The sequence below is a fragment of the Hemicordylus capensis genome, chromosome 15, assembly GCF_027244095.1.
Source record: "Hemicordylus capensis ecotype Gifberg chromosome 15, rHemCap1.1.pri, whole genome shotgun sequence".
Taxonomy (NCBI): domain Eukaryota; kingdom Metazoa; phylum Chordata; class Lepidosauria; order Squamata; family Cordylidae; genus Hemicordylus; species Hemicordylus capensis.
Genome location: NC_069671.1, coordinates 17969254 through 17994330, shown reverse-complemented (window position 1 = coordinate 17994330; position 25077 = coordinate 17969254). Strand labels below are relative to the sequence as shown.

Here is a 25077-nt window from a genome sequence, read left to right as displayed (position 1 = left end):
GATTGCTGAACTGGGCCAAACTGGTTCGATCCGAACCGGGTCCGGTTCAATCTGCAGCCCATTGTGTTGTGGCAGTTCTCCAAGTGAGGTACTGGTCGGAGCAGCAGCAAAGCATGCTGGGGTTCAGGACCTAACCCAACCCCCTGAATTCCCAAAGAATATTCCTGCAGGACAGGAAGGGGGCCAAGCAAGGAGAAGAAACTGGAGAGATATTAATGAGAGAGTCAGTAAAAGCAACCCTAATCACTGGAAGAATGAAATTAATTAAAAATCGTACAATCACCCCTCCCTCCCCACTCAGCCAGCCCATCAGCTTTGTACCGTATTTACCCGAATCGAAGCCAGCTCTGAATTAAGACAACCCTCTTTAAAAGCAGAAGCTAATTACAGGTTGTACCTGCATTTACTCAAAAGGAACAGGGCTCTGAACTTAAGACGACCTTCTGGTTTCTAATATCAAAAAACTCGGAAAAAACCTAGCCTTGGATTCAAGTAAATACAGTATTGACTAGGACACGGGTATCAGAACTGAAAAAACAAACCGATTCGCATGTAAAATTGTGAACCTGGATTTCCATGCTGCACAACTGACAAAATCACAAGAAGCGAGGGGAAGCCATCTGCAGCCTCAGCCTCACTTCTGCACCCTGAAACCAAATGTTCACATCTCTGTACCCAAATCCAAGGCCCCAAATCTAAAGTGTAAGAGTTCCAGATTGAAGTCAATGAAGACATTAGGAAACACTCTATGGCAATTATATATATTGCTATATTGTTCTGTGGCATAATAAATAGTGGTAGTTTTCCTTGGGAACTTGACCTGACACAACATTATTAGCATGATGAACCAACCCTAGAAAACAGATACCTCGCTGGAAGAGAGGCGTATGGCTTTGTGCCCCAAGATTATATCAACACCTACAGTACATGTGAAAATGAGCTTTCTGGGTTGGAGGGAAGAGTTGTGTCATGGGGATTGTCTATTTGTTGACTGCTGTATAGACATGCTGAGGGTGTAGCAGAAGGAAGCCAAAGACAGTCAACACTGCTCCACAAACTAGAGGAGAGGTCTTGTGGTAGCAAGCATGACTTCTCCCCTTAGCTAAGCAGGGTCTGCCCTGGTTGCATATGAATGGGAGACTTGATGTGTGAGAGCTGGAAGAGATTCCCCTCAGCAGGGGATGGAGCCACTCTGGGAAGAGCAGAAGGTTCCACGTTTCCTCCCTGGCAGCATCTTCAAGATAGGGCTGAGAGAGATTCCTGCCTGCAACCTTGGAGACGCTGCTGTCAGTCTGTGTAGACAATACTGAGCTAGATGGACCAATGGTCTGACTCAGTATATGGCAGCTTCCTATGTTCCTATGTTCCTAACTATACAATGGCAGCCATTTTTCATTTATGTCCATTAGAGGGCTCTTCTCACTACCATAAAAGCTGGCTATGGGAACATAGGCAAATTTGCAGTTGGCAAGCAATTGACATCGCTTGGAAACAGGGGTTAGGGGGATCGTGGTCACGAAAAGACCAGAAAATAAAGGAAAAGCCTGCCCCTGTGATAGCAAATTTTGCTTAAGATTGGCCAACCAAACTGCACACGGCCCTAGCAGGAAGTAGATCGAGACTGTTCCGTGTGGCGACTTCCGGCATGGAAGCCATGACCTAATCTCCAGTTAGTTCTGCCTCCGCAAATGGTTGCAACATCTTGACTTCTGCCCTGGGTGTAGCTTTAACATCCGTAGGTGGCAACAGTGAAACAGGGCCCACAAGCCCAGGGAAGCCATAGGCAGAAAACAAAAGAATGTGGTAAACTTGTTTCCCCCCCTCTTAAATGGCATGTTGCGCAACCAGAGCGATGGTTTGGCATTCATCCGCACGCCAGGTGAGACCCATAGGCGCCAAATGTACTTATTTCATGGGTACAATGCCTATTTTCTCACCAGGTGTACAGGCTGCCGAGGCGTCCTGAACACATGTGCTTGATGCTGAAATCCATTGACTGAGTGTGCCAGGTTGGCTGGCATAACCGAGAGTGGCTGTTTTCCTTGGGAACTTGACCTGACACACCATGATTAGCATGATGAACCAACCCCAGAAAACAGGGACCTCGCTGGAAGGGAGGCGTATGGCATTGTGTCCCGAGATTGTATTGACACCGACATGTGAAAGTGAGCTTTCTGGGTTGGAAGGAAGGTTGTGTCATGGGAATCGCTGCTGTTTTGGTTAACCCATTCATTGATTCAGGTCAACTTTTGAATGGCGCTTTTTGAGTGGAGAGGAGAGCTGGTCTTGTGGCAGCCAGCATGACTTGTCCCCTTAGCTAAGCAGGGTCTGCCCTGGTTGCATATGAAAGGGAGACTAGAAGTGTGAGCACTGGAAGAGATTCCCCTCCTTAGGGGATGGAGCCGCTCTGGGAAGAGCAGAAGGTTCCCAGTTCCCTCCCCAGCACCTCCAAGATAGGGCTGAGAGAGATTCCTGCCTGCAACCTCGGAGAAGCCGCTGCCCGTCTGTGAAGACAATACTGAGCTAGATAGACCAAGGGTCTGACTCAGTATATGGCAGCTTCCTCTCCCCAGCAGCCCCTCAGAGTAAGGGAATCTCATTAAACTGTTAATATTCCCAATTCAACTCCACTGTCTCTTGTCCTTGCATACCACAGTTCTGTCCTCTGGATTCTACAGAATTGTCTATTTGTTGACCGCTATATAGACATTCTGAGGGTGTAGCAGAAGCAAGCCCAAGGTAGTCAACACTGCTCTCCCAACTATACAATGAAAGCCTCTTTCACTTTAATTCCATTCTCACTGCAAACCCTGATTTTTTTTTTAATCGTCTGGGTCCACCGGACTCCAACCTACCCGCCCCATTCAAATCCGGGTAACCCAGTTCTTCTACCTGGGTCCACACCAATGTAGGATGAAAGCAGCTCCTGTCCTGCCTCCGGGTTTGGCTATCTGTGTGCGCACACCACGTTCAAAGGTGTGCACTATGAACAAAAGAATATAAAAAGAAACAGAAACCAGCAACAGCCACTGGAGAGCTGAACAGCTGGGCGGAAAGGTCTGAAATTTGGCAGACCCATAGTGGAGAGTAGCAGGACTCTGTGTATTTAATTTAAATTAAATCTGTTCATGAATTGGTTTCTAATTAATGTTTAAAATAATCCAGAAATTGTACTTGCATCCAAGAACGATGGCAGCAAATTGATGTCACACCTGAGAATCACAGGGGAAGTGATGTCACACCTGAGCATCTACCACTTGCTTTTTACATTGGTAAGCAAATTTAATTGGTTAAATGTTTTTCTTTTTTCTTTTTTAATGCACAGGTGGGCAGGCAGGGAGGCTGGCAAATGGCAGAAGATGGCAATTGGGGGGTGGCGGGGATGACTCGAATGGCCAAAGTTGTAGACGCCATTTTAAATCTCGATCACCATTTTGTCTTCCGATTCACCAATATTTCCCCAATATTTCTAAGATCTTATCAGATAGTTCCGATCCGATATTGTCCTCTATAATCGGATCAGAATTATTTTCAATGATATTGGATATTGCTGATAAGATTCCAGTATCCAGTATCAGATATATCCGATGCCCATGTCTATCAAGACTATTAAGCCACTGATGGACAAAAATAGGGCTTATGCCCTAGAGAAGACGTTAAACCCGCAAACTCATCTTCTCCGTCTCCTCCTATTGACTAGCTTTCCTTCTCCTATTTGCCTCTTCTTGAAGAGAATCGAGGAGCAGAGGTGTAACTATAGGGGGGGGCAGGGGGGGCACGTGCCCCGGGTGCCATCTTTTCTGGTCACGTGGGGGGCGCCGCCATGACCAAATTTTTTAATAAAAAAAAATTTTTTTTTGTTAATACAAATGTTTCCTGCTCAGTGCAGCAGCGCTGCAGCAGTCAAGGGAGCGCGTCGGTGCCCCCTTCCCCACGAGCGGTCCCTTCCACGCTGCCTGCGCCCCCCCCACATTGCTTTGCTGGTGCCTGGCGGCCAGTCAGTGGCCTGGCTTGGCGGCGGCGGCGGGCGCTTGTGAGGAAAAACCTAAGTATAATGTAGTATGTTGGGGGGGCGGCGGGGGGGCACGGTGGGGGGCACCATTTCAGTGTTTGCCCCGGGTGCCATTTTCCCTAGTTACGCCTCTGTCGAGGAGGCACCTTTTAAAGTGGTGATTCTCTTCTTTTTAGCAAGGAGAGAGCAACTGGCCCTTTCCGACCCCAGCACAGCATCCCTCCAGTGGCTGTTGCTGGTGTCTATGTTCTGTTTCTTTCTAGACTGTGAAGACCCTTGTGCAGCAGGGAACCATCTTTATGTATGTATGTATGTATGTATGTATGTATGTATGTATGTATTATTGTTCTGTGTAAACCGCTTTGAGAACTTTAGTTGAAAGTGGGATACAAATATTCATAGTAGTAAATTAGCCTCACATAGGAACAGAGGTAGGTGCCTCATACTGCGTCAGACCCTTGCTCCATCTAGGTCAGTAGTGTTTGCACTGGCTGGCAGCAGCTCTCTGAGGTTTCAGGCAGGTGCCTGCTGCCAGGGATTGAACCTGGGGCCTTCTGCAGGTCAAGCAGATGCTCTTCCACTGAGCTACAGCCTCATCCCCTAAGAGGAATCTCTTACAGTGCTCACATGTAGTCACCCATCCAAATGCAAACCAGGGCAGACCCTGCTTAGCAAAGGGCTCTGTAACAATTCAAGCTTGTTACCGTGGGACCATTTCTCCAGTCTTGTGACATGACTGGAAATCTGCCGACTGGCATTTATCTCCAGGTCCTATCAGTCGCGCCATGCTGCCAAGGTAAATTACCGGCAGAATCACTCACTCCTACCCAGATTGCAACCATGCCATGTTGGCAGTCTCTGTGTTCAGACATGAACTTGCCCACCTCGGTAAGGCAGGGGTGCCAGCTCTTGTTGCTTTCCGTTTGGGATGAATGAGAACCCAACTGAAAGGCTCCACCTGAGCATGGTGAAACAAAGGAGTTTTTTAAACAGGGAACACGATGAGCAAACACAACGTGGCCGAGAAAGGTGTATGATATTCCTATCTGGCCGCTGGGGGGGTGGCGTACCCCCTAGGGCAGGGCTTCTCACACTTGAGTCCAACGACATTGTGCCACCTAATGGCGCAGCGGGGAAATGACTTGCCTAGCGAGCAAGAGGCTGCTGGTTCGAATCCCCACTGGTGTGTTTCCCAGAGATGATGGGAAACACCTCTATTGGGCAGCCGCGATAAAGGAAGATGCTGAAAGGCATCATCTCATACTACGTAGGAGGTGGCCATGGTCAACCCCTCCGGTATTCTACCAAAGAATGGCTCTGTGATCGCCACGAGTTGACCTCGACTTGAGGGCACAACTTTATAGACCACCTTAAGTGGCACAGCGGGGAAATGCTTGACTAACAAGCAGAAGGTTGCCAGTTCGAATCCCTGCTGGTATGTTTCCCAGACTATGGGAAACATCTATATCGGGCAGCAGCGATCTAGGAAGATGCTGAAAGGCATCATCCTCTCATACTGCACGGGAGGAGGCAATGGGAAACCCCTCCTGTATTCTACCAAAGAAAACCGCAGGGCTCTGTGGTCGCCAGGAATTGACACCGACCCGACGGCACAACTTTACCTTTATGACAGTGATATTTACTATTTTTCAAGCGGGGACTACTTTGACAAAAATCATTCCATGCGAGTGCCATTTCCCATCAAGTTGACCCCTGCCCAGTATTGTGCTTTTCTCAGTGCTGGGAGGGCCCTTTAAGAGAGCTGGAGACCTTTCTTAAGAGCTCTAGGGAGAAAACTAGGCTACCTTTCCCAGCACTCTGTGCACGCCTTCCGAGAGGGTTTCGGGGTCCAAGAGGGCTCTGTTTCTCTTGAAGGAGCCCTTCGGCACCGGGCAAAAGCGCAGCACTGTGGGAATGGTCCTCCTTCCCTTCCAACACTGGGCAGAGTATTCAGCTTTGGCCGAAGCTTCACAGAGCCCCAATAAAAAATTAGCCAGAGTTAGGGTTGATGGGGCCATCACTGACCCCTGGACCTTACAATGAAGAAGAACACCGCTCTGGGGTTATTGTGACCCCTTTTGTATATTTCTCCCTTATGGGAAGAGGATGGCAAAGCCTCCTCATTTGTCATGTCTGAAGGTTGTTGTTTCCCTCCAATGGCCGCCCCATCCCTATCTCATCCGAGGAGTGTTTCCTGTGTTTGTTCTCAGCCATTCATCCCGCAGAAATGATAATGATCATCACAGAGCATTGGAGGAAGCAGCACCCAGCCAGCGTAAGGTAGGAAGGTGGTGGAGTCAAGAATGGAAGAGCCATTGGCAAAACGCACGGCGGGAGAAGTTGGCATGGTTCTGCGCGCTCTTCCCATCTTTAAAAATAGATCTGGGTATCTAAACACAGAAGGGCTAAATTTAAATGTAATAGCTTGTTGTCCTATCCACTTCCTCGCATCTTCCCTCTCCTGCCTTGGACTATAGTTAGGAATCACAGAATCTTTCTCCTTCATCCTCTCGGTTTGGGTGCATCAGATTATTTTCTACCATCAGGAAGGAGCAGCTATGAGATTCTAGCAATGGAAGAAAGTCACACCAGAGAGGCTTTCCTCGGCTGCGATCCAGAGGAAGGTCATCTCGTAAGTCTTACTAAGATTAAATCAGCCCCAAACTTTAAGTTTAAGAGGAGAGATAAGAGGCCTTACGTTTCACTCATGCTCTAAAAAGCATGGAAATCACAAGAAGGTGGCCATCTTTACTTCTGTGCTATATAAGCTGTAAAGACTTACATATGGCCTCACTAATTAGGTTTCATGCACTCACACTTTGTCTTGGCCTGTCAGCTTGATCTTAAACTGGGGAGGGATGTATTCAGGCCAAAATTCAACAGGTGCAACTTGCTAGAGATGCCCTTGATGAATTTCCGTCTGATGCATCTCAACAAGGCACAGTACTTCCCCAAAATGCCACCTATATGGTAAATGTCTTGTCAGAAATTCATGATTTTTGATGCTTTGTGCTCCATCCACATTGGGATCCATTCAGTTGCTGATGGATCCGTAAAGGAAAGGAAAGATTGTGCTGTCGAGTGGGTGTCGACTCCTGGCAACCACAGAACCATGTGGTTTTCTTGGTAGAATACAGGAGTGGTTTACCAGTGCCTTTCTCCCGTGCAGTATGAGATGAAGTGAGCATCTGCTTCCAGCACCTTCCTATATCGCCCGATATGACTACAAATATATCTTTACTAGGCACAGTCCGGGAAGCACACTGGCAAGGATTCGAACTCACAGCCTCTTGCTCCCTAGGCAAGCTGCGTTCCCACAGCCAACACCCCACAAAAAGGCTGCTAAGTGAATATGTTGTCAATATCCTACAGAAGGTCTATATTCTCACAGCACCAGCCGTAGTCCTCAGATAATCTGCACTCAATTCAATAGGCAGTTTCAGCTCCTTCCTATAATGTTGTCCACATTGGCACCAGTCCCTCATACCTCAGCCAAAACTGGTAAGAGAAACTGTATCATAGACAGCTGTATCCAATCTTTGACTCCTCTCAAGCATGTAAGAGGAACTTTGTTCAAAGCTACGAGGTGATTTATTAATCGAGTGCCTGCATATCGAAAAGATTGCAGAGCCGTTGCCATTCATTATGCCAACTGATCTGTGGAACTCAATGACACTGAGTGTCAAGAACAAAGAACAAAGCAAAAGGAAATGGCACCTCGGACTCAAAACTGAAGGATAGAAGGGAACACTGAGCAAGAAGGCAGCTAATCCATTCAAAAGTAAGTCAAAAAAGGAGGGAACATGACCCGCAAACATGATCATCTCCACCCCTAAAATAGTTTTTTTTGTTCTCTTTTAGGGGAGGAAATGGGTCAGCATGTTCGGAGTTCACCAAGCTGTTCTCCCCATCTTCTTGCTCTGAACTGGCAAGCAGTGAGAAGTCGTTAAACACAATACACACAGTCCGGAAGAGATGCAACATGGCAATGCCAGGGCTTTCTAAATCTAAGAAGAAGAAAAGATGGCAGAAGGTCTCAAGTTCAGTCCCTGGCACCTGGAAAGGACTCCTACATAAAACCCTGGAGAGATCTGCTGTAGACAATACTGAGCTAGAGGAAGCAAAAGTCTGACTCTGTAGATGGCAGCTTCCCATATTCCTATGACTGTGTGCAAATATTAAGCATTGTTCTGTTTCCCGCAATAAATTCTATGAGCTCCTGTGTTGATCTGCATGAGGGGAATTTGTAAGTCTGTGAATTCCAGGATACTCCCCCTGTCCCCGGGCTGGATATGCAATCCCAACTCACGGCACACCATAATAGAGTCTGACCTCTGCTTCTAGTGTTTCTCCTCCCAAACAGGCATATGCATTACAGCCCCAGCCATACATTTTACATGCATCTTCAGACGTGGGCACGGCTCCCGAGGGTAACACGAGAAGCAGGCCTAATTGAAAGCAAGATTCAAATAGCAACAAATAGGAAATAGGGTGGGTGGGTTCAAAAACAACTATATCAGTGGGAAAATAGTATTCCGCATGGTTACAGCGATTATAAATAGCAATCCTCCGAAAGGAAATACCCCTCTGTGAAATGGAAGAATTGCTTCTCCGTTTGGAAATCCTGGTGTGTTCTGCATCCCCCTCTTCCCTCAAGTGGTATGGTGTTCCAAAGCACAGGAACATAGGAAGCCTTTTACTGGAAGCCTTTTACTGAGTAAAAGGCTTAGGAAGCCTTAGGAAGCCTTTTACTGAGTCAGACCCTGGGTCCACCTTGCTCAGTATTTGCCACACAGACAAGCAGCGGTTTCCCCAAGGTTGCAGGCAGGAGTCTCACTCAGCACTACCTGGACATGCCAGGGAGGGAACTTGGAACCATCGGCATGGAAGCATGCCGATGCTCTTCCTATCCCTTACGGGGAATTTCTTACAGTGCTCACACGTAGTCTCCCATTCAAATGCAAACCAGGGTGGACCCTGCTTATCAAAAATTGAGGCTCTCCTAGCAAAAATACGAAATTATCCCTACAGTCAGGCTCTGTTCTGTAACCAGAACTGTACAGCGTACACCTAATGTGGCGACACCATGTAAGAGGGCATTATAATATTAGCATTTTATGGCAGCCTCCTATGTTCCTATGTCTTCCTGGCCAGCTGGGAAGAAATGTGTGGCAGCACCCTGGCTCCCTCCAAACGCCAAGTGCTTGCTTCCACGGGTGAGATCGTTTTCTCTGAGCATCCAGCCAGGGCAAAGCCAGCTCTTTGCGGGCTGGAGAAGGCAAAGGGGCCACTCGGGGTTCTTTCCCAGCTGGCCCGGAAGATGCGGTGTAAGAAGCATGGCCAGCACACCAGGTTGCCATGGTGGAGAGGGGGGGTGGATGGAGGGCATGGCAGGGAGGAGGACCTCAGTGGAGGTTAGGCAAGGCAGCCGGGCTGGAGGAGAAACATGGCAATGGAGTGGGGTGATGAGGGGAGCTTTGGTGCCCCCCCCGGCCCAAGGATACTCATCCTGCTTACTCCATATACGCACCAGAAAGCAGCCAACTTTCTCGCTGGGATGGGATAGCTCCATGTTTGGTTAGCAACATGGCCTATGTTGGGCTCAGATTAGCACTCCTGCTCAGTGGTGGCTATACCACTGTCCCAAAGGCCGTAACTCCGGGGTCAGTTTCCTTGGAAGAAGTGAGTACTAGGGATTTAGGGCCTTCTTTACATAATTTGAATTGTATTGTGCTTGTGGCAACGAAACTTCTGATGGCGGTTGGCCGAGGCGCGGACTGCTCAGTTGCTCACTGAACTAAAACATGTGTAGTCCAACTTCTGGGAGGGAAGGAAAAGACGTCAGTTTGGCTGGGGCTGCACCCTCCTCCCGAACCAGGTTACTGGGATGTAGGGGAGCTAAGGAACAGGGAACTGCTGTGTGAAGTAAGGATGCAGGACATAATCAGGGCCTGCTTGCAAGTTGGATTTAAAAAGATGGCCATTCTTTTCAGTTGACGCGATGATATGCGGCTCTGGTTAATGGAGGTGTTAAAAAAAACACTCTAACTGGAGCATCCTGGGGTCATGTCCATGTTCTCCTCTTCAGTACAGGAGGATTATTCAGGGTTTTCAGCTGAATGTGTCTTAAGACTGCAAGCTGGCACAAGTATGTCAGTTCAGCAACTGGCACTTTCCCCTTTCCATCTGCTTATGAAGCAAAGGCACCCATCCAGATCAATGCTATGCCAACTTCTAGCATGAGAAACTACTGTTTTTGTGAACAATGGAACCGCCGGCCTGACCCATACCTGGCTGCAGCTCTGAGAACCTTTCTCCCCCCTCTGCCCCCTTCTACCAACTGCCACTGCTGAGGCCAACGGAAGCCCAGTTCTTAGCCAAGGTTAAGGGCACAAACGCACCCTTAACCCGGCTGCTGGGATCATGTTGCCTAGAGAAGGGATTCTCATCATTGAGTCCCCAGATGTTATTGGACTTCAACTCCCATAAACCCCAGCCCCAGTGGCCTTTGTTTGGGGATTATGGGAGCTGAAGTCCAATAACATCTAGGGACTCAACATTGAAAATCCCTGGGGAATCGTCCAGTGTGCTCAGTGGGCAGTGTACTGTGGGATACCTGGGGGCAGGGCAATGAGTCTCAGAGTGATCCGTGCTGCTCTGCGCTACACGGAGCAGTGGGGATCATGTGGAATTGGTCTCTATGCTCCCAATAGGCAACAAATGATCGTCTGGGGGGGAAGGCAGGTAGGAGACCTACACGACTGGAAGGTCATGTGAATGGCTCCTGTGACTGTATTGTTTGACACTTTACTGTAAAATCCCAGTCTGGTGGATGGGAGAGCAAAAGAGGGAGTGGTGAATATTTTTCGGCAAACACCCATTATCCCTTACTACCACTTGCATTCATCCCAGGGGTGTAGCAAGGTTGGAATGGGCCCAGAGATGATTTTAAAATGCTCCCCCCCTCACTGAAGCTCAGCCCAAGAAGTAAAGGAATCTTAAATGAGGCTGAATAGTGGTAACAAAAAGCAGAGTAAATTATATATATATATATCTCCCATGTGCGACAATAGAACATCATCGTAAATTATTTTTAAAAAGGTTTTGTAAATTGTAGACGATGCAAGTCATTTCATGGCAGGATGCCTCTGAGTACCAGAGGCAGGGGAGTAATAGCAGGAGAGAGGGCATGCCCTCAACTCCTGGCTGTGACTTCCAGCGGCATCTGGTGGGCCACTGTGTGAAACAGTATGCTGGACTAGATGGGCCTTCTTGGGCCTGATCCAGCAGGGCTGTTCTTATTATGTTCTTAATGGTATTAGAGAAAGACATGTTGTTCCAGTAGCTCCAAGTCTTAACACTCACATCAATTTCGGAGGATGAATACAACTGAAGGAAGCCTGGGCAGGTACGCGCCTGGGGGAGTCAGTCATGTGACTTGCCTCTGCCCCCCCCCAAGGCAGTGGGCCCCCAGACAACTGTCTCCCCTTGCCCTGTTATAGTTACGCCCCTGAGTCATCTCTGTGTTTCCTCAGAAGTAAAACTCATTGAATTCAGTGCAGCTTACTTCTGAGTAAATGTGCACAGAACTGTGACCAAGAACACGGAAATCCGTGGGACGGGTGCCAGGCGGGCATCAGCTAGAAGCACACCCATGTGTATTTAATTGCACATTATGGCAATGAAGGTCTTCAGATGGGACTTCCTCACCAGCCTTCCCCTCCCCATCAATAGTGCAGCATTGTTTTGTATCAATTTCTGCTTTTCCAGCCCTGCTGAGTTTAAAAAACAAAGGTGTCTTCATGCCGGACAATGGAGAACTGTTCCCCCTAATGAGGAACAGTTGAGAGCTGAGGAGACAGCACCCACTCCGCAGAGGACCGAAGGCTGCGAGCCGAAGCCCTATACTCCAGCTAATGAAGACCAGTTGAGAGGTACCTCCAGGTCCGAACAGAAGCCTTTTATTGTGAGGGCGGGAGGGCGGGAGGAGGGGCAGTCTTTTGAGACGCGGGCTTTGCCTTCTTGACAAGGGACACCCATCGAGGAAGGAGAGCGGCTCGGTTCATCTGTCACCATGATGGCTCCTGACCTGACAACCTCTCCAGTCGCGCTCTTTGACCTCCGGCGTTGACCTCGCCAAAGAAACACGGATGCTGGGCCAGAAGTTCCCTATTGACTACCTGTCAGAAGGCACCTGCTTAAAGAACCCCTGAGGAATTCGAGTCACCAAACTGAGCCACGGGGGACTCCTCGTCTGGGGCGGGGGGCACTATTTAGGCTCTGCCTAGGAAACCAATCTCCCTAATTATCCAGCAGAAGCAGCTCACATCTGAGGGCTGTCTTTTCTCTTTCCCGTACTAGGTCCTTGTTTCACTGGGACACTGAAGAGAGAGAGAAGAGAAAGGGAGAGGAGAGTTATAGAGACAGAGAGATAATGATACAGAGCACGCTTTCTCTCTCTCTCTCTCCCTTCCTTCCTTCCTTCCCTCTTTCTTTCTTTCTTTCTTTCTTTCTTTCTCACATGCATAACCCTAAGGCTTTCAAAACGGCACAAAATCTGAACTCAGCGTAGAACCACAACATCTACAAGAAGTTTAGGCAAGAACTAATCCGCCCACTTTCCGTTCACAAAAATCTTAACTGATCATTACCACCTTCAAATTCATAAAACCTTTTGTTATTAAAGGCCAAATGCAACAGTAAAAGACTAATGGGCAGAGCCTCATCTCTAAGAACAGGGTGCATCGTGCACAGCTGGAGGACGTCATCACAAAACATGGTATTGAAATATCCCTGCGTGGCACTACAACTGGACTGAATTTGATCCAAATTGGGCCTGGCACTGCAGAGTTGTTGTGGGGAAAGACACACACAGCTGCCAGGGTGGAAGAAGGTTCTTGAAGCTTGAGGCGAACGTGCCTATAACTTTCAACATGCTCTGGCCCGGGAACACAAGCACACTAGGGCTATGCTGCACCATTTTGTTGTGGGTCCGTATTTGCAAATGTATTAAATGATCAGTAACAGCTGAAGTATCAAGCAATGTACTTGTAGCTGGAAATCAGCCTTACAAATCAGAGAGGAGAATGTCCCATGCATAGTTTGGATGGATGGCTTCTTCCCACTAATCATGTTTGCTCTCTTGCATGCAGGAGATGGGAGGGGCTCGTTCCCTCCATGGCCCATGCCTGGTGGACTCAAACTTCAAGTGGGAGGGACTCCTTTCGGGTGAGCTTGTCGGCACAAACCCTGCCCCCTTGCTCTACCTGCCAAAAACGGCCAAACAATGGGGAGGTAATCCATGCCCAGACCGGGTTGCTCCCAAACAGAGGACGGTGTTGTATATTGCCAAAGGCTGTGGGGCGTCGTGTTCTTTGAAAGCCTCCTCTGTTTGAAAGAACTCCCTGTGGACATTTCCCAAGTGACCTTTGCCCTAGTCAGTGGCCAGATTTTTCCAGGCATCCTTCCAAGTTGCTCATTCAAACTCTGCTCCCGCGTGTATCTCTGTCATCCCCCATCTATTAGCGCAGATCCGGCCATTCCCAGCACAAGTCTTGTTCCCCAGCAAATGCTTCCTAGGGTAAAAAAAATGAATTTTCCATTGGAAAAAAGACTGTGCTTCAAGGTTTCAAACAATGATCAGGAGCCCAGAACCCTCTTCAGATGATAGGCTAGTTCATGCAATCAACCGTTGAGTAGGGCGAGCGTGCTACTCAGTTTCAGGAGCTCTTGTTTTATGATCATGTGTGTGTAAAAAAGCATGGTAGGAGGTGCGAGAAGCGATCATCTGAAAGGCTCGGTAGGAGGGCCTTGTCCTATCCAGTGGCTGTAGCCACCTATTTAATGACTATCGGACAGGTACTCTTAAATTGAGGAAGGCGGATCATAGCCAATCAGCAAACACATAAACCAGTTGTAAACAAGCGGTGACGTGGCTGGAGAAGGGTTCTGATGAGGGGGAAAGGCATACAAGCATAAAGACAATTTTGGTAAGGGTCTCCAGTTCTTTAGAGGAAGCCCGTTTGCAGGCATGTTGGGAGCTCACCAGCGGCCACGGGACGAGGTCATGTCAGTTACTGCCTTCTTTATTGATTTGTGTGTGTGTGTGTGTGTGTGTTAGTGCTCATGCCCCAGCCATGCCTCCTGCATCCACATCAGATGCAGTGGCCATAGTCTGTGCCAGGATGGGGCTATTCAGTCCCGTAGCCAAGTTTCCCCTGCTCAGTCAGCGGTTGGTTGAATCACTGACGGGGAGCTCCTGAGAAAGGAACTCCCAATCAGTGATTCAACCAATTGCTGCCTGAGCAGGGAAAACTTGGCTACGGGGCTGAACGGCCCCATCTGGGCACTGACCACACCCCCTGTGTCCAATGTGGATGCAGGGGGAGTGGCCACTAGGGATCTTTCCCAGCCAGCATTTCATTGAAAGACTAGCTGGCTCTTTCCCCACCTCTCCTCATTAAGAGAAAGGCAATGGGGAAAGCCCCAAGCCAGTTAAGAGTGAGGGGGGGGGAAAGCCAGCTAAGAGTGAGGCAGAGAAAGAAGCATTTTTCTTCTTTCTTTGAGGCATGCCCTCAACTCCTTTGAGTTGAGTGCTTGCTTTGAGGCATGCCCTCAACTCCTGCCTGTGGGCTTCCAGCGGCATCTGGTGGGCCACTGTGTGAAACAGGATGCTGGACTAGATGGGCCTCCTTGGGCCTGATCCAGCAGGGCTGTTCTTATGTTCATTTCAGTGAAACACTGCGTGGGAAAGAGATGGGTATGCCTCGTGCTCCCAGCCAGTGAACTCACTGCCTGGGTGTGGGAGGGTGCCGAGGCGGCTTCCCCAGACCGAGGTGGCCAAGGGATGCTTGTCCCTCCCTGCTCCGTTGTCCCCACGCCCCTGCCTGTGTGACCGCCTGAGTCCTGGTCACCTTCGGCTAGCTGGAAAGCAATTCCACCATCTCGGTTGTCTTCTGTCATGGAGCTTTGTGGTGAGCACAATAAACTTTGTGCGTAGAATGAGTTGAACAGATTGCGTCTGGCCATTTCCCCTTCTGGTGAAGCAGAGCAGTCAGAGAGCTGAAGGACTCGGCCTTTGTTTCATTGTGCATCTCCAGTGGCAGAGGACATGCCCAGTGGAGAACAAGTGAACTTTTAATTGATGTATTGATTTCATACAGAGACAGAATGCAGAGACAGAATGATTTCATACAGAGACAGAATGCAATCTTGCCACTGTTGCTGCCGGGCTGCTTCCTACCCATGTGCACGGGAGGAGGATACAAGTCATCAGCTGCTCTGGAGGATAAACAAGCGATTCCTTCCGCCAGCGGAGAGAGGGACTGTTTGTTCTCTCGCTTGCTTTCTTCCCCACATGCCATTACTTATTGCGGCTGCCACAAGCCCTCACAGGTTCGCCACCTGAATTGCAACCACCTCCAGAGTCCTTTTTCATAAGATAGCACAAGCTTCTGTGCTGGCGGTTGGGGGTGGGCAAGCAAACAGCAAGCACTGGCATGGAAACCCAGGAGATGCGGTCGGCACTGGAAGGCGGCAGTTGATGCCACCGGCGGAGGCAGAGGCCAGGCAGGAGTCCTCCACCGAAGGAAGGAGGCTGCACAACTCCCTTGCCGAGGCAGAAGGATGGGAAATCAGAGGAACCTAGGAAGGTGCCTCATACCAAGTCAGACCACTGGTGCATCTAGCTCAGTATCTTTTACAGCAGGGCTGCTCAGCTTCGGCCCTCTTGCAGATGTTGGCCTACAACCCCCATAATCCCTGGCTATTGGCCACTGTGGCTGGGGATTATGGGAGTTAACGTCCAAAAACAGCTGGGGGAGGCTAATTTGAGCAGGCCTGACCAGCTCAGTATTGTCTGCACGGACTGGCAGCAGGTCTCCAAGGATCGAGGCAGGAATCTCTGTACAGTCTACACAGACTGGCAGCAGCTTCTCCGAGGTTGCGGCCGGAGGAGCCTCTCTCAGCCCTGTCTTGGAGGCATGCAGTCTCCCATTCAAACGCAAACCAGGGTGGACTCTGCTTAGCAAAGGGGACAATTCATGCTTGATACCACAAAACCAGCTCTCCTCCTTTTGATGGATCAGTGGTCCTTTCGGTCAGTCGGGGATGAATGGGAAGGAAGAGGTGGAACATGGGACAAAGTGGACAGGGACCAAGGGTTGTGTGGAGAGGTATACTGGACCATTTGATGAGGAGATGGGTGTGCCCTGAGGAATGGCCTTGGCCCCCAGGGAGGAGCAAGAAAAAAGAACATGTTCTCGAGCCCTGTTGGATCAGGCTCTCGGCCTATCTCTTCCAGCCTCCCTGTTCTTCACCAGATGCTCTCAGAAAGCCCACAGGCAAGAGATGAAGGCATGCCCTCTCTCCTGCTGTTGCTCCCCTGCAACTGAGTCTGAAGGTAGTCTATAGCCATCGAGACCAGTAGCCATTCTGTTGACTTAGGCTTTTTAGAATTGATTTAAAAAATTTTAAAAATGTTTTATTTATTTACTTAGCCAGTGTACTGACCTCCCGACTTCCTTAGACTCGAGGCAGTTTACATAAATAAAAACAACAATGAAGACAAGAGAAGAAGGGGTGGGGAAGAGAAAAAAAGAAAAGGAAAATAGAAAAATACCCCCCCCTCCGCTCTCTCTCTCTCACACACACACACACATTAAAAACTAAATGCCTGGTTTTCAAGAGCTTCTTAAAAGGAAAGAAGGGAGGGGGCATTATGAATCTCAAGAGGCAGACTGTTAAGAAGAGGGCTGCAACTGTATTGTATTTTCTATTTTCTATTGTAATTTGTTTCTTGTTTCATTTCTTTTTAGTTAATGTTTTTACTGTTGTGTCACTGTGAGCTACCCAGAGAACAATTTGTTATGGGGGTGGGGTGGAGGGGTCAAATACACAAAGTTTATTATTTTTACTATTGTCATTATCCTGCACTTCTGCTGTTGTAGAGACTGTGTTACTCTGCTTTTTAAAGGGATTTTGTTGTAAGCTGCCATGAATTCATTTATGAAGGGTGGTGGTGTAGAAATCGAATAACTAGATAAATTCCTGGTAGAGAAGGAATAGCAGGTTCAGACTGAGACCTGCTCCTTGTGCACAGAGCACCACCAGCAGATTGTGTGAAAAACGACTGGTGTTGATAATAGTGCAGGACCAAAAAGCACACACACACACACTCCCTCGAACTCGGTGCACCAAATCTGGACAGTCAAAGAGCAGTATCTTGGTCGCTCTCTGACCTGCAACTGTGGAACGCCTTTCCCTTGGAAAGTCACCAGATGTGAGCATTTTTTAACTGGGGTGTGTTGCGAAGACTTGTTTACAAAGGGATTTGTTCACTGTTGTTTGATTTCTGGTCACCGCCCGGGGGTGGACCAGGATGCATAGAGGCATAATTATTCCCAATGTTTCTCAAGGCCCGTCATCTGAAAAATTGCTAGCAACACCTTAGGAAACAAGTCCCTGAAATACTAATGGCTGACATCCAGATTAAGGAAGCTCCAGGACTACATGAGAAGAGCCCGTTCTGCGGCTGAGTTCCAAACCACCCGAACACTCGCTTCGGGTGCATGTGTGTGAATTTTGACAACCGCCCCCTCTCCTGAAAGCACGCTGTGCCACCCAAAAATGTCTCTGAGTGCTGTGTGGCCTCATCAGCAGCACTGGGGGTTCTTCTCACGTAGCATTGGCACTTCATTAGAGTCGCTGTATAATAAGTTTAAAGAGTGAAGCATCTGCTCCTTTAGCCCTCCTCCGGAGCGCACACAAACTACTTTGGTCATTAGATATTGGAGCCGAATTAGGAACATAGGAAGCTGCCATATACTGAGTCAGGCCATTGGTCCATCTAGCTCAGTATTGTCTGCACAGACTGGCAGCAGCTTCTCCGAGGTGGCAGGCAGGAATTTCTCTCAGCCCTCTCTTGGAGATGCTGCCAGGGAAGGAACTTGGGACCTCGATGCTCTTCCCAGAGTGGCCCCATTATCCCCTATGGGGAATCTCTTCCATTGCTCACACTTCTAGTCTCCCATTCATATGCACCAGGGCAGAACCTGCTTAGCTAAGGGGACAAGTCATGCTGGCTACCACCAGACCAGCTCTCCTCCCTAGACTAGCTCTCCTCCCTGTGGTTAACTTTGAAGAATGGCACTGGGAATTATTGCTGTGGTGCAATATTAAAAATACAGAATTGTGTGGACGATCATTGTCTATAATATACAGGTGTACAACAGGAATGGCATCTGGGGTCCATAGTGACCCCTGTGTAATAACAGACTCCTGATGCCTTCCTCAGGCACTTCCTCCTTCAAATCTATTAACCCCTGGAGCTTTCCCAGATGGCGAATTTAACTTTGCTTCCCCACGGAAGAGCAGGTGTGCGTTCACATATCCTCCAGATTTAGCTATCGGGGGGCACTCCAGACATTGATTTGACATGATTGAGCACTGCCCAATTTTATTTCTGGGGTTAAAAAAAATGCACTTTTTGCTCTCTCTCTCTGTGTATGTTGGCTAGTAGATCCATTCTAGGAAACCCCTCTCCCGCGTTTAAGCCTGCTGTCTTGGAATGCTCCCGGTGACTTGGGTAAAACCTCCCAGCTTGCATCAGCAGAAAATAGTGATTTGTTCAATGAAAGTTTTTACTAGATTGATTCAATGTCTTTGATGTGCAGCTCTTATTCACTTTTGATTGGGGTCTAATTGACCCCAGTGCCATTTTAATGAAACCCTCAAATTTAAAAAGCCATGGGAAGAGGGGCTGAACTGGCCACTGTTGGGCAGTTCAGTGGTCAGGGGCTGACCATTGCTGCTGCTCTTAAGAACTACAAATAATTTTTCATCTGCATGGAAAACTTGGCTTTGCACCTTTCCCACAAAGATTTCTCCTTGCCTCATTTTTTATGTGGGCTGTCTGTCCTTTTAAGCTATGTGTTTAGATTGAACTGTGTTTATCAATTAACATCTTCTCAAAAACAACTCTGAGAAATATTTTAAAAGCCATACAGAACTGTTGCAAGGATGGGAGGAAATTAAGTTAGTGATGGCACAGGTGATAGCCAATGAGCCCATCACAGTCTGGTTTCCCCAAGATCAAACTGATCCTGGTAGAGACAGTGCGTCTTGTTGCCACACACAGGATTAGGCCCTCACTTTAGCCAGAGCTGGGAGGGTGGGGCCCCTTGGAAACAGCTCACCTGCCTACTGTCTGCCTACAAAATTCAGGAACTGATCTACACTGGGCATTTGCAGAACCAGAGTTTTTTCAGAGCTCACTGCAGGACAGGAAAATATACATTGGTTTGGAGCTGCAGCAAATCATCTCCAACTCTCAGTGCTAATGTTTTGTGATTTTTAGCCTACTTTCCTTAAGGAAAGTAAGCTTATGAGATCACCCAGTGTGCGCGCGCTCTCTCTCTCTCTCTCTTTCTCAACGTCACAATTTGGTATAGTTGTAAGGCAAGTTGTTCAGCTTTGGCCCTCCTGCAGATGTTGGCCTACAACTCCCATAAACCCTGGCTATTGGCCACTGTGGCTGGTGGTTATGGGAGTTGTAGTTTAGAAACAGAAGGGGGGGGGTAAGTTAAGCAGGCCTGTTATAGGGGCACATAGGGACACCTCAATGGCATAGTTTGTGATGATGTCACCCACCAAATTCGAGATGGTGGATGTATGAATAAGCAAGTGGGCTAACTTGTGAAGATGGTAATTATCAATTAAGATTGTAGTGAAAGTACACAAATTCATTTTTAATTTTATGTTATTTATTGTTAAATTTATACCCTGCCTTTCATTAAGAAAATCCCAAGGTGGCTCACAATAAAATTTAAAAACAAGATTATAAAAAAGACACATTAAAATATTGAGCTAAAAATATAAAAAATATAAAAACACAAGCCTAAAAAAGCATTTTTAAAAAGCATAGTTCTTACAAGAACTTCTTGGGTGGCTGCTGGTGTTGTTGTTTGTTTGTGGGTGTTTTTTGGGGTTTTTTTTGTGACTTCATTTTCAAATTTCAGAATTTTGGCGAAATCTAACCCTGAAATTTGAGAACCAGGATCAGGCATCAAAATTTTTTTAAAAAATGCCTGTTTGGCTTGAACAAAATAAATAGAAAATGTACCTAATTAAGTACTTCATATACAGTAGTCCCTCGACCTACGAACTACTCGACAACCAACGTTTTCGACTTACGAACGCCAAAAAAGACCGGAAGTAGTTGGCGGTTTAGATTTGGCTTCCTCGACTTACGAATTTTTAGATGCGGTTTCCTCGACTTACGAGTGTTTCCAGACCTCTGTGGGTGCGCTTTTCGACCTACGAAAATTTCGACTTACGAACGTCCGTTCGGAACGGATTAACTACGTAAATCAAGGGACCACTGTACTCAGTCAAGGCATCACCAGTTACTGAAAATGCTGACTGTTTCTTCATCAGTTGTCGGATGCTGTTATATCCTGACTGTTACTGTAGGTTACATACTATCAGATATTGATTGCAATTGCAGAATCTTTGGTGAATGCTGATTGTGAAAATCAAATAGTTGCACACCCAGATAACAGCTGCAGAATATTTCCCACTGACATTTGCAAAGGAGAATTTTGAAGCCAGTTATCAGTTAAGAAACTGCAATCCAGTCCTGGGCACCTGATGTTCTCATCACTGGAGACTGATAGATCAGGGCTACATACACCTGCTGCAGATGTTGGCCTACAGCTCCCATAATCCCTGCCTACTGACCACTGTGGTTGGGGATCCTGGGAGTTGTAGTTCAACAACAAGTGGAGTACCAAAGGTTGCCTGCCCCTGATCTCTAGCAAAATATTCACTTCTCTTGGGCTCTGGATCTAAAAAAATAAAGTGAGAGGAAGTAAAAATACATAGGAAGCTCGTAACATTTGACGGTATGCCAAAAAGTCAGCAAAGAGATGAATTAGCAAGCTCCCCTTTATAGTTTATTTAAAATTGAGACCCTGCTGATGGAGACTAACCAGAAGGGAAACTTGAGACATAAACAGGTGTGCAAACATGTACTTGAATTCTCCTCTGTCCCAGTGAGTCAGCTGTCTGCAGCTTTAAGAGGGTTAACCTTCTCAATCATGGCACATTTGGAGGTGAGAGGGAATGATTTCCCAATGTGGCCACCTACCAGCCTCATAAATCCAGTTCCTTTAATAAAGTCATGGCCCTTTCTCCCAACACATTGTTCTGTGTTTTTCTTTGTGTTGTGCCTTCAGATGTGGGGGTTGATTTCTCTGGCCATTTCCTCTGATACTTCTATCAACTTGAGACAAAGGGCTTCCAAGTGGGATACCTCCTTTGGAGAGGCCTCGCATATACCCGGTGAGGTCTGGGGTGATATTGCCTTGCATCAGCAACATCCGCTTTATCCACCAAGCAACCATCTGCTTCTAGTAAGAGGAACATGGCTGCAGTTATAGTTTATCAGTGAAGGACGAGTTGGCACAGAATTGCCACCATGTTCCAGCCCTGAGGCAACAGCATATCTCTGGAGCACGCTGTACTTTCCAAGGGCTTTGCGATCCTTGGCCGAATACCACATGTGGGTTTTCATCCAGGACATCATTATGGGTTGGCCCATGGGGTACAGGCCTCCACTGAATAGCGCAGAGCCCCAAATCTCATCAGACCCTCCTTCCTGACTTCTTCCAGAAAGGAAGTTCAGCAGTGAAGGCACCTGCACAGAGCAAGGGAGAGAGCTCCTCACCACACCTGACTCTCTGTTGCTTTCACCATCAGAGGTGCTGGCTGCATTGATTGATTGATTGATTAAGTGTCATCAAGTCGGTGTCGACTCTTAGCAAACACATAGATAGATTCTCTCCAGGATGATCTGTCTTCTACTTGACCTTGAAGATCTCTCAGTGCTGCATTCATTGCTGTCATAATCGAGTCCATCTACCTTGCTGATGGTCGTCCTCTTCTTCTCTTGCCTTCCACTTTCCCCAGCATTATGGACTTTTCAAGGGAGCTGGGTCTTTGCATAATGTGTCCGAAGTCGGATAGTTTGAGCCTGGTCATTTGTGCCTCGAGTGAAAATTCTGGATGGATTTGTTCTATGATCCATTGGTTTGGTTTCCTGGCTGTCCATGGTATCCTCAAAAGTCTTCTCCAGCACCAAAGTTCAAATGTGTCACTGCTTTTTCTATCTTGCTTCTTCAAAGTCCAGCTTTCTCATCCATAGAGTGTCATGGGAAAAACCATTGTCCAAACGATTCTAATCTTTGTAGGTGTAGACACGTCCCAGCATCTCAATATCCTCTTCAAGGCTGTCATTGCAACCCTACCAAGTACTAGTTTGTGGCGTATTTCTTGACTGCTGGATCCTTTATTGTTGTTGGTCGATCCTAAAAGACAGAAACTGTCCACCACTTCAATATCGTCATTGTCAGTTCTGAGGCTGGTTGCTGTACCCGTTGTCATCAGTTTAGTCTTCTTTACATTTAGTCGTAGTCCCATCTAATGGCTGCATTTGAGGCTTTTTAAAACATACATCATTGTTCTTGGGGAGATATGATTGAGATTCATTATTAAAAGAGGGGTCTGGGCCTTGTATCTTTTAAGTACCTAGCAATGCCTCTGTGGTCAGACTTCTGAGTTAACATGCATAGAAATTTGCTTGAAAATTGTAAGCGGCCACACCACCCTATTCCCCCCCTTTTATTTTCAAGCAAACCTCATTTTAAAAATTGTTTGTATAAGAGGGCCCACCAGATCTGAGTCTAAACCCATATCCTGAATCGTAGCCTTCAAAAACCAAATAACGTGTTAGAAAGCTTTTTTCTAAAAGATGTAACTGGAAATGACTCCAATGTAATGTAAAAATAAATAAATCTGAAATTGTATTTGTGGCTATCATACAAGGCTGATCGACAGACTGCAATAAGCCAAGGGTTAATTCTGGTAGGGCCTTAGAGACTGTTATGCCTGCTTCTTGCACTGTCTTTAAACAGAAGCCTCTTCAAAGCATGAAGGTGAATTTCTGCCCAACCAGAATATGTCTGGGGAGCCATCAAGGGGACCTGAGTGAGGCAGCTCTGTCTTTTCCACCACCCCCTTTCCATGGTGTTTCCATCTTTGCAACGGTGCTCTCATTCATCCTCTCCTTTTTCCTGATGTCACTTGTTTTTGAGGCTTTATTCCCCTTGCCTAGGTAGGAGGGGAGACGGAGCAAAAGAACATGACGTCCATTCTCAAACCCAGAACCCTGGGAGTCATCTGTATTGGCTCGGGATCAAAGGCCTCGTTCCATTTTTATCCACGGCCTTGCCCCACCTTAAGGCTGCAGTGCATCCAAGCATGTTTTCCCATCATTTCATTGTGTGCCAAAGGATAAACAAAAGCCACCCTCGCTGTCAGGGGGAAGAATGCCTTCTTGAGAACTGCACAACGTCCTCTGCAGATAAGTGACGTTCCCACTGTACGCTATTATAAACCTCGGCGGAGCCAGCTTTCCTGAGCCTGCATGACATCACTGGTGCCAGGAGGAGATGGATGGCTCTATTTTGCTGCAGAGCAAACTTACAGATGTTGCTGTTAATGGGGGGGGGAAGTCTGTGGGTGTGTTTGGGAGAGCAAGCGTGCACATAAGGGATGAGTGAATGAGACTCAAGTAACAGGTGAACAAGATAAAGGCTGCATTCTCATATCCAGTGTGATCATAGTTAAAGGGTTAACTCTGATTGTTGAGCTGGGTGTGTTCCCACCAAGTGTGACATGAGAACCTGTGTTCAACTGGGAGTTCTGGTCCCACTGCCACGGTTAAGAAAATTATGGATGTGCAAACTGATTCAGTTTTGAATTGGGCAATTCAACTGGGCAATTAAAGTCCCACTCCAGTTGCTGCCAATTCGTCTGGTGGCCACACGGAGACGGGCCTTCTTGGTTGCTGCCCCGGGACTATGGAATGCGCTCCCTGTTGAGATATGATCCTCCCCATCTCTGACAATTTTGAAAAAAACATTTTAAAGCCCATCCTTTTACTCAGGCTTTTTCAGCTTCTTGATCATGTATAGGTTGCTCATTCTGTGATTGATTTTTAAATTATTACTTTTTAATTGCTTTTATGTGTTTTTATATGTGTTTTTAACTGTTTTATCATTGTGAACCGCCCAGAGACACGAGTTTGGTGAGGTATACAAGTGTAATAAATAGATAGATAGATATGAATTCAAATCGAATCACCCCTGAAAAGGGCAATTCTATTTGAATTCGAATAGAATTTTTGAAATTTGATTTGAATTTGATTTGAAAGTTGTTTGGCATCTTTTAAAAAAATCATTCAAGCCCCCTAAAAAAAAGGTGTCAAAACAGGGTCAAGTTGATTCAAATTATATTCGAATCTGAATTGAATGTTCGGACCAGACTTGAATTTGATTCAAATTCATAACAAATTTTTGGAATTCAGTTTGGATTCGAAACAAATTTAAAAAATTATTTCATGCACATCTCAATAGGATATTCTCCTTAGGGAATGGGGTTGTAGCTTAGGGGCAGAGCATCTCCTTTGCATGTAGAAGATCCCAGGTTCAATCCCTGGCAGCATCTCCAGGAAAGGCTGGCAAAGGCTCCTGCCTGAAACTTTGTAGAGCCACTGCAGGTCACTGCAGCCGATCCTGAGCTAGACTGATCTAGTTCAAAGTCTGACTCAGTAGAAGTGTCATGAATCTGTTAGCTCGCCTAACCCAACAGGATTTTACAACCCCCTTCAGCACTCCCCCTGAGAGTAACCAGAAAGCAGCAGCAAAACCAAATGAAGGAAAATAAAAGGCTCACAAAGCAATTAGTCAATGGATTAAGTCCCCTGAACTGAAACTAGGTACCCCCCTCTAACACTAACTGAGTAATAAGAGGAAGGAAAAGACAAAACAAGGAATGAAACAAGCAAAGAACACAGAACAAGGAACTAAGGGAACAATGCAGTAAAGTACAGACAAGGCAAACTGGGACACAGAAATGGTTGGAATTCAAGAGCACACTATCTGCAGCCAATGAAGTTGCAAACAGCATCAGAGCAAAGAGAGACTGTTGAATATATATGGCTCAAG

General features: G+C 47.1%; 1 non-coding gene across 1 annotated transcript; it reads right to left on the bottom strand.

Moving 5' to 3' along the window:
* Positions 1–4534: 4534 nt before the first annotated feature.
* Positions 4535–4605, bottom strand: TRNAV-GAC (transfer RNA valine (anticodon GAC)). The gene has a single exon. It is a non-coding gene; the product is annotated as a tRNA-Val (tRNA).
* Positions 4606–25077: the final 20472 nt, after the last annotated feature.